Source organism: Schistocerca piceifrons, chromosome 3, assembly GCF_021461385.2.
Source record: "Schistocerca piceifrons isolate TAMUIC-IGC-003096 chromosome 3, iqSchPice1.1, whole genome shotgun sequence".
NCBI classification, from domain to species: Eukaryota; Metazoa; Arthropoda; class Insecta; order Orthoptera; family Acrididae; genus Schistocerca; species Schistocerca piceifrons.
This window is the reverse complement of record NC_060140.1, coordinates 480,372,143-480,380,586: the sequence shown is the minus strand read 5'-3', so window position 1 is coordinate 480,380,586 and position 8,444 is coordinate 480,372,143. Positions and strand designations below refer to the sequence as shown.

Here is an 8,444-nt window from a genome sequence, read left to right as displayed (position 1 = left end):
CGTTGTCACATTAATGTGACTGGACAGTGCATTACGGGATGTATTGCTCCATAAGTTAATAGGAGACGATTGCTGACGGACCAGTATTAATTCTCTGCACCACACCACCTATAAAATCAGTCTAAATCAGATTTGCCATTCTCGCTTTGAGACAGGAAACAGAGTTGAGCATTTTACTAAATTGAAGCCCTGTAGCTATCTAATTACTTTCAGGAAGATTCCGAGCTCCAATCGGTAACAGTTCGTAACCTGCCTCCTACTGGGTCCTAGCTACTTCCGACGCTTATCCACAACAGCAAAGGTAGAACACAGTTTAAAATTAATAGGGAACATGTTAGACGAAACCTCCTCATTCACATTCCCACGGAAACAAATACAATTTATTGGCTTCATTTAAATATGAGAAAGTGTGTTTCGTTCACTAAATGCCACTGTCCATCTAGCTACTTGGTTCCACAACTTAATTTGAAGTCTTTGTTTACAGTGTGTGTGTGTGTATGTGTGTGTGTGTGTGTGTGTGTGTACTCGCTAAAACAGCAACGTACACCTTGAAAAGTATGAGCGAAAGAAGAACTCTACGGAAGCGTGTGGGAAAGCACTGTATTGCAAAAAATGCGAGTATTTCCCAGGAAGTAACGCACCGCATTTTTTTTCTCAGCCGAAAACAATGCTACGAATGCGAAGCGTTATGTATACATTATTTGAAGTCTCCTGAGTGAGCGCGCCAAGTTTCCGTCACTTCCGACAGATAGCGTAGCTGCAGGACAGTTTCAAAATGGCGTCTGTAGGATATGTACGTTACAGGCAACGCGCCGTCATTGAATTTCTCATGCAGAGAAAGAAAATGGGGGGAATATTCACAAACGCGTGCGCCCGTCTATGGAGCATCTGATGTCTGGGCACGAAGGGTGAGGTCATCAGAAGCCGGTTCGGCGGAGCTCCACGATTTAAAGTGGTCGAAGAGACCATCCACAGCTGTCACACCTGACACGTTGCAGCGAGCTGATGATGTCATGATGTCATTCGCGAGGACAGACGCATTACGACTCGGTAGTTGGCGCTGCATTTGTCAATCAGCAAAGGAGGTTCAGATAGTGAAGCACTGGCTCCGCCACCAGGACAAGGATTGGTACTGACAGGACATAAACACCCTTGTTTGACACTGGAGTAAGGCCATAGAACGGTATGGAGATTACGTGGAAAAATAGGGTGTGTAGATAAAACACCATTCTGTCGTGTGTGTAATTCTCATTATGTTCAATGAAGAATTGTTGAAGAAAATATGCAGTGCATTACTTTCTGGGCAACCCTCGTAACTTGATTGATCATTAAAGAAAACCTACTGCCGGCTTCAGAGATTCACTAAGTGGAATGATGACCTCTGCCTCAGAGGACACACGACTTCTACACCACTGTAGCGCCACTATGGGGATGCAAATCAGGTTTGCTTCAATGACACGCTGTAACTGCCGTGAGCGTTATTTAACTTTGGGATTGGACGTGGTGAGCTGATGTTAGACAAGAATGCCTTTAAGGTGACTAAGACACCATCATCAGTACCTCACTGAGTTTGAACAAGGTCGTGTAATAGGACTACGAGAACCTGGATGATCTTCTGCAATATTGCAGAAAGACTTGACGAGAATATAGCCACTGTACATAATTACTGGCAGGGGTAGTCTCAGGATTGTACGGTCGGAACAAGATAGGCCCCCGAACATCTACGTGGCAATACCAAGAGGCAAGACCATCGTGTTCGGCGTATACTGTGACTCATCGTACTGCATCTGCAGCAGTAATCTGAGCAGCAGGTGGCACCACAGTGATGCAATGAACTGTAACAAATAGGTTACTTCAAGGAGAGCTCCGAGCCAGACGCCCTGTAGCGTGCATTCCATAGATCCCAAACCACCGCCATTTGCGACTTCAGTGATGTCAAGCGAGAGTTCATTGAAGCGCAGGGTGGAGGTCTGTTGTGTTTTCTGATGAAAGCTGGTACTGTCTCGGTGTCAGTGGAGACCGGTTGTGGACCTGAAAGCAGTATGCATGGAAGACACACCGAACCTACAGCTGGAGTTATGGTTTGGGATGCGAAATCGTATGACAGCAGGAGAACTCTCGTGGTTATCCCAGGCACCCCGACTGCGAATTTGTACGTCAGGTCAGTCTGCTGATGTGGCGTATTGTGCTGCCACTCACGATCAGTTTCCAGACTGTGTTTTCCAACAGGATAACGATTACTCACATACCGCTGTTGTAAGCCAACATGCTCTACAGAGCGTTGGCATGTTTGCCCCGATCCGTTCGACCACCAGATCTGTCTCCAGTTCCACCATCTGCATTGCGGAGACTGAGCTTGCAACACGCATGATGAGTAAGTTGTGCATGGGGCTGTCAACGCCTGATGTCTGGGGCGCCACAGCACTAATGCCTATAAAGCCATTGTCACCAAGGATATATGCACCAGCTGCAAATATTCACACTGAAGATAATAATTATGACAGTTGTAAAAATTACTGTTGCGATGTGTGAGCCAGTCTTTTGTGCATCATAGGCACGTGCAGACTCAGTCTAATGAAATTACTCTTGCTCGGTTGTAAGGAGATAATTTTATTAGTTTCCATAATGAAGGTGGACAAGAAATATTTAAGCTCGTGTGTGTTTAATACTTATAGTTCTCCGACAAATCCTGATTTTCAGCATATGATTACTTGTAAACGCCTCTAGGGCTGAAACTGGAATAGCTGAATTTAAATAAAGTATTCAACGCCGAAAATATGGTATTTAGAACCTGTGAAAATATCAAAAATGGAATTTTGTATGTATATGAATTTTGTGGATATTATTACGTGTTGCTGTTGTCTTCAGTCCTGAGACTGGTTTGATGCAGCTCTCCATGCTACTCTATCCTGTGCAAGCTTCTTCATCTCCCAGTACTTACTGCAACCTACATCCTTCTGAATCTGCTTAGTGTATTCTTCTCTTGGTCTCCCTCTACGATTTTTACCCTCCACGCTGCCCTCCAATGCTAAATTTGTGATCCCTTGATTCCTCAGAACATGTCCTACCAACCGGTCCCTTCTTCTTGTCAAGTTGTGCCACAAAATCCTCTTCTCCCCAATTCTATTCAATACCTCCTCATTAGATGTGTAATCTACCCATCTAATCATCAGCATTCTTCTGTAGCACCACATTTCGAAAGCTTCTATTCTCTTCCTGTCCAAACTATTTATTGTCCATGTTTCACTTCCAAACATGGCTACACTCCATACAAATACTTTCAGAAACGACTTCCTGACACTTAAATCTATACTCGATGTTAACAAATTTCTCTTCTTCAGAAACGCTTTCCTTGCCATTGCCAGTCTACACTTTATATCCTCTCTACTTTGACCATCATCAGTTATTTTGCTCCCCAAATAGCAAAACTCATTTACTACTTGAAGTGTCTCATTTCCTAATCTAATTCCCTCAGCATCACCCGACTTAATTCGACTACATTCCATTATCCTCGTTTTGCTTCTGTTGATGTTCATCTTATATCCTCCTTTCAAGACACTGTACATTCCGTTCAACTGCTCTTCCAAGTCCTTTGCTGTCTCTGACAGAATTACAATGTCATCGGCGAACCTCAATGTTTTTATTTCTTCTCCATGGACTTTAATACCTACTCCGAATTTTTCTTTTGTTTCCTTCACTGCTTGCTCAATATACAGATTGAATAACATCGGGGAGAGGCTACAACCCTGTCTCACTCCATTCCCAACCACTGCTTCCCTTTCATGTCCCTCGACTCATATAACTGCCATCTGCTTCCTGTACAAATTGTAAATAGCCTTTCGCTCCCTGTATTTTACCCCTGCCACCTTCAGAATTTGAAAGAGAGTATTCCAGTCAACATTGTCAAAAGCTTTCTCTAAGTCTACAAATGCTAGAAATGTAGGTTTGCCTTTCGTTAATCTATTTTCTAAGATAAGTCGTAGGGTAGGTATTGCCTCACGTGTTCCAACATTTCTACGGAATTCAAACTGATCTTCGCTGAGGTCGGCTTCTACCAAGTTTTCCATTCGTCTGTAAAGAATACGCGTTAGTATTTTGCAGCCGAGGCTTATTAAACTTATAGTTTGGTAATTTTCACATCTGTCAACACTGCTTTCTTTGGGATTGCAATTATTAAATTCTTCTTGAAGTCTGAGGATATTTCGCCTGTCTCATACATCTTGCTCACCAGATAATAGAGTTTTGTCAGGACTGGCTTTCCCAAGGCCGTCAGTAGTTCTAATGGAATGTTGTCTACTCCCGGGGCCTTGTTTCGACTCAGGTCTTTCAGTGCTCTGTCAAACTCTTCACGCAGTATCGTATCTCCCATTTCATCTTCATCTACATCCTCTTCCATTTCCATAATATTGTCCTCAAGTACATCGCCCTTGTATAGACCCTCTATATACTCCTTCCACCTTTCTGCTTTCCCTTCTTTGCTCAGAGCTGGGTTTCCATTTGAGCTCTTGATAATCATACAAGTGGCTCTCTTTTTTCCAAAGGTCTCTTTAATTTTCCTGTAGGCAGTATCTATCTTACCCCTAGTGAGATAAGCCTCTACATCCTTACATTTATCCTCTAGCCATCCCTGCTTAGCCATTTTGCACTTCCTGCCGATCTCATTTTTGAGACGTTTGTATTCCCTTTTGCCTGCTTCATTTACTGCGTTTTTATATTTTCTCCTTTCATCAATTAAATTCAATATTTCTTCTGTTACCCAAGGATTTCTACTAGCCCTCGTCTTTTTACCTACTTGATCCTCTGCTGCCTTCAGTACTTCATCCCTCAGAGCTACCCATTCTTCTTCTACTGTATTTCTTTCCCCCATTCCTGTCAATTGTTCCCTTATGCTCTCCCTGAAACTCTGTACAACCTCTGGTTTAGTCAGTTTATCCAGGTCCCATCTCCTTAAATTCCCACCTTTATTATTATGTGCTATACTTATTTTTGTTTTCTCTTTCATTTTCAGAGAACATTGGTTTATTCGTTGGTGTATATAGATATTAAATATATTGCGCTCAAAAAGAATCTTGTCAGTCGATGGCCAGTCAAGTCAGAGGCGCTGGCTCCATACGCAGCCTTGGAAAGAGCGCCCAGAAAAGCTGTCATGTTAAAACGTCAGACCTTTGAAGAGCGCCGCCGTGAGTCCCCGGTCAACAAAACGTGACGATACCTCACAGTTACTACTGTGCAGTTGCTCTTCCAAGCAGCATCCCATTCGAGTAAATCAGTTGCATCTTTACCTGAAGTTTACATGTATTTTAGATACTTCGGCTATGCATGTCTCTTTTTAAAAATAATAGCTCGATTAGTCATAGAGTAGACCCGCGCACGTCTGCTTCCATGCCTCACAGCTAATTCGCTGCAAACAACAACCTGCAACTGTGATCCTGGAGCCAAATAGTCTATCCATCGGCTAGAACTGAGAGTTAATAAAACAAGCAGAAGTATAAAACAAAAGTTAAACGAATAATTGAATAACAAGGGTTCTATTCTGACTTCTGTAGCTGATGTAGACAGAGAGAATTATGTTAAATAATGTTTGTTCGAGAAAAGACGTTTCAAAAAAACTGGAAATTGTCCATGATGTTCATTTAACATAGGGATAGAAAATACCACTATTAAATGCAGTAAACCTGCGTTGAGAGCGTTATGACTATGGTAGCAAAGTCCCCAAACTGCGTATATTGTAATCAAAGATACACGAAAACTAACTCCATTTCGTAATCACAGTACACAAAATATTCACCAGCTCAAAACATCTACATCTACATGGTTACTCTGCAATTCACACTTAAGTCCCTGGCAGAGGGTTCATCGAACCATTTTCATACTACTTCTCTACCATTCCACTCTCTAATGGCGCGTGGGAAAAAGGAACACCTAAATCTTTCCGTTCGAGCTCTGATTTCTCTTATTTTATTATGATGATCATTTCTACCTACATCTCAACATGATGATTCACAGACTGACACAAACGATACAAAGAGTAGTAACTCATATTCTGTCTATCCTCAGTTTTGTTACACAGTCGGAAAACATTAGTCCTATTTTGGAGAACATTCAGACCTCTCGAAATATAAAGTCCCTTCAAAAGTTATTGTACTCTAGCTCCTGTTCGTGCCCAGAATCAATCATCTACACAACAAAATCACGCACGTTACCATAAACAGGTCTGCCTTCTTCCAGCACTCGACATAAAGTGCCCATATTCACTCCCTTGAGCTCTTCACTCGAAAAGTCCCAAACTCCACTTGACTCCTGTGGTTTTCAGCCCCTGTCTGCTTTTCCATTGGCTGAAAGCTCTACAGACATGATTTGACTCAACATGACCACTTCTTGAACTAAACTAACACATTACAACAATATTTCAATAAAGAAATATAATAAATATTTGTTTACATGCAGATCGTTTACAGTAAATATAAGTAATAGTTGGTTAATAAATAAATAAGCCAGCATTCTTGCGGAAGTGTTCTCATGATAAAAGACCAAAGATTGTCGTTAAATATGGTTTAAACAATTATTTAGGCCTGCTTGTCAATAAGTTATTTTGGTTCTCTTCCAAATTGCGATGTCTGCTGACATATGCTATTGATTACTTTTAAATTCGTACCATTTTTTAGCAGCATTTGCAATAAACATTTGAATGAAGTTACTAGAAAAATAGTAAACTTTTCATTAAATAACTACACAAGTATGACAATATGCTAGGTATCTATATTGTACTTATTTGCTGTGTAATTGTGGAGTATATGATGTTCTAACAAACACTTGCATAATGAAGAGATATAAAAATCGTAATAACAAGAAATAAAATAGATGCAGATACGTAACTTTCAGAGATTGGAGCTGTACTGCAATGCTATCATCTGAGGTATCGTGTGTTGAAGTGGAATGAAGCGTTTAAAAGTTGTTAGTTCAAAGGTTCATTGTGAAAACATTTTTAACTGCAAAATATTAACTACTGTGACTTTAAAGATATTGAAAATATTGTTGTCTCATTGGAAGTGACTCATTTTTCTGAGATTGCAAATTTATTCAGATTTACTTTAATACTTGTAAATTACTATAGATTCTCAAAGAGCAGTGAAAATCCATCTTTCCATTTGTCTGGTACTCTGCCATTTTTGATGTATCTTCTGCACAAAGGCAATGGAGACCCATAGCCATCCCAATTCCCAGCTTTGGGATTTACCCATTTCCGGCAACGCACTCCTTGTCTCTGTCTCTATACCTGAGCTCACCTGGGGATGTCACACGACATCCTCGTCCCACTGACTTGCACCAGCCCAGCAAGCAAATTCAGCCCTGGAATGAGATTTTCACTCTGCAGCAGAGTGTGCACTGATATGAAACTTCCTGGCAGATTAAAACTGTGCACCCGACCGAGACTCGAACTCGGGACCTTTGCCTTTCGCAGGCAAGTGCTCTACCAACTGAGCTACCGAAGCACGACTCACACCCGGTTCCTCACAGCTTTACTTCTGCCAGTATCTCATCTCCTACCTTCCAAACTTTACAGAAGCTCTCCTGCGAACCTTCCAGAACTAGCACTTCTGAAAGAAAGGATAAGCGGAGACATGACTTAGCCACAGCCTGGGGGATGTTTCCAGAATGAGATTTTCACTCTGCAGTGAAGTGTGCGCTGATATGAAACTTCCTGGCAGATTAAAACTGTGTGCCCAACCGTGTGACTCGAACTCGGGACCTATGCCTTTCGCGGGCAAGAAAAGTCTGTTTCTTCGATAATAGCCTCCTAGACTTTGACTTTGTTTTTCTTCTCTTGGTTTTTCAAAGCATGTTTTTAAAGATTGAACTGCTTTTCAACTTCTTCAGCATAAAAAAAACAATGATGCAAAGTTTTGAAACAGTGCTGTCTCAGAACGCATAACTTACATGAAATACTTAAGAAATGAAGATGAATTGATCGACATTTTAAATTCCACGAAATACTCGTCTACTTCGCAACGTGAAATGATGGATGAATGCATTGCAATAGACTGATGTTAGAGTACAAACAAATGTACTTCGAGGCATTGGATATTATCGTAACAAAGACAGAAACAAGACCTTCTCTTCCTTAAATTACTCGATGTTACTCAGTTGGATAATTATTATCAGTGTTTCCTTGTAGATGGTTTGGATTCATTAGTAGAACAAAGAGAGCACCACCCCACATTGCATTGTTGCCAAATTTATTCAAGATGGCGGCTGCAAGAGAGCGGCTGCAAGATGGCGGCGATAGATGTGACAATGCCACAATGATGCCGTGGCAGAAGTTCAAATTTTGGTGAGAAAATAGGTCAACTGGGCTACCTCCACTAACCTAACCCCCTCCCCTCCCTTCCCCATAAAATGGTGGTAATTTCAAATTCCAGCAGGACAATGCAACACACCACAGC

At 41.4% G+C, this 8,444-nt stretch overlaps 1 non-coding gene across 1 annotated transcript; it reads right to left on the bottom strand.

Moving 5' to 3' along the window:
• Positions 1-7,418: 7,418 nt before the first annotated feature.
• Positions 7,419-7,493, bottom strand: Trnas-cga. Its single transcript has one exon. It is a non-coding gene; the product is annotated as a tRNA-Ser (tRNA).
• Between the last annotated feature and the right edge of the window lie 951 nt (positions 7,494-8,444).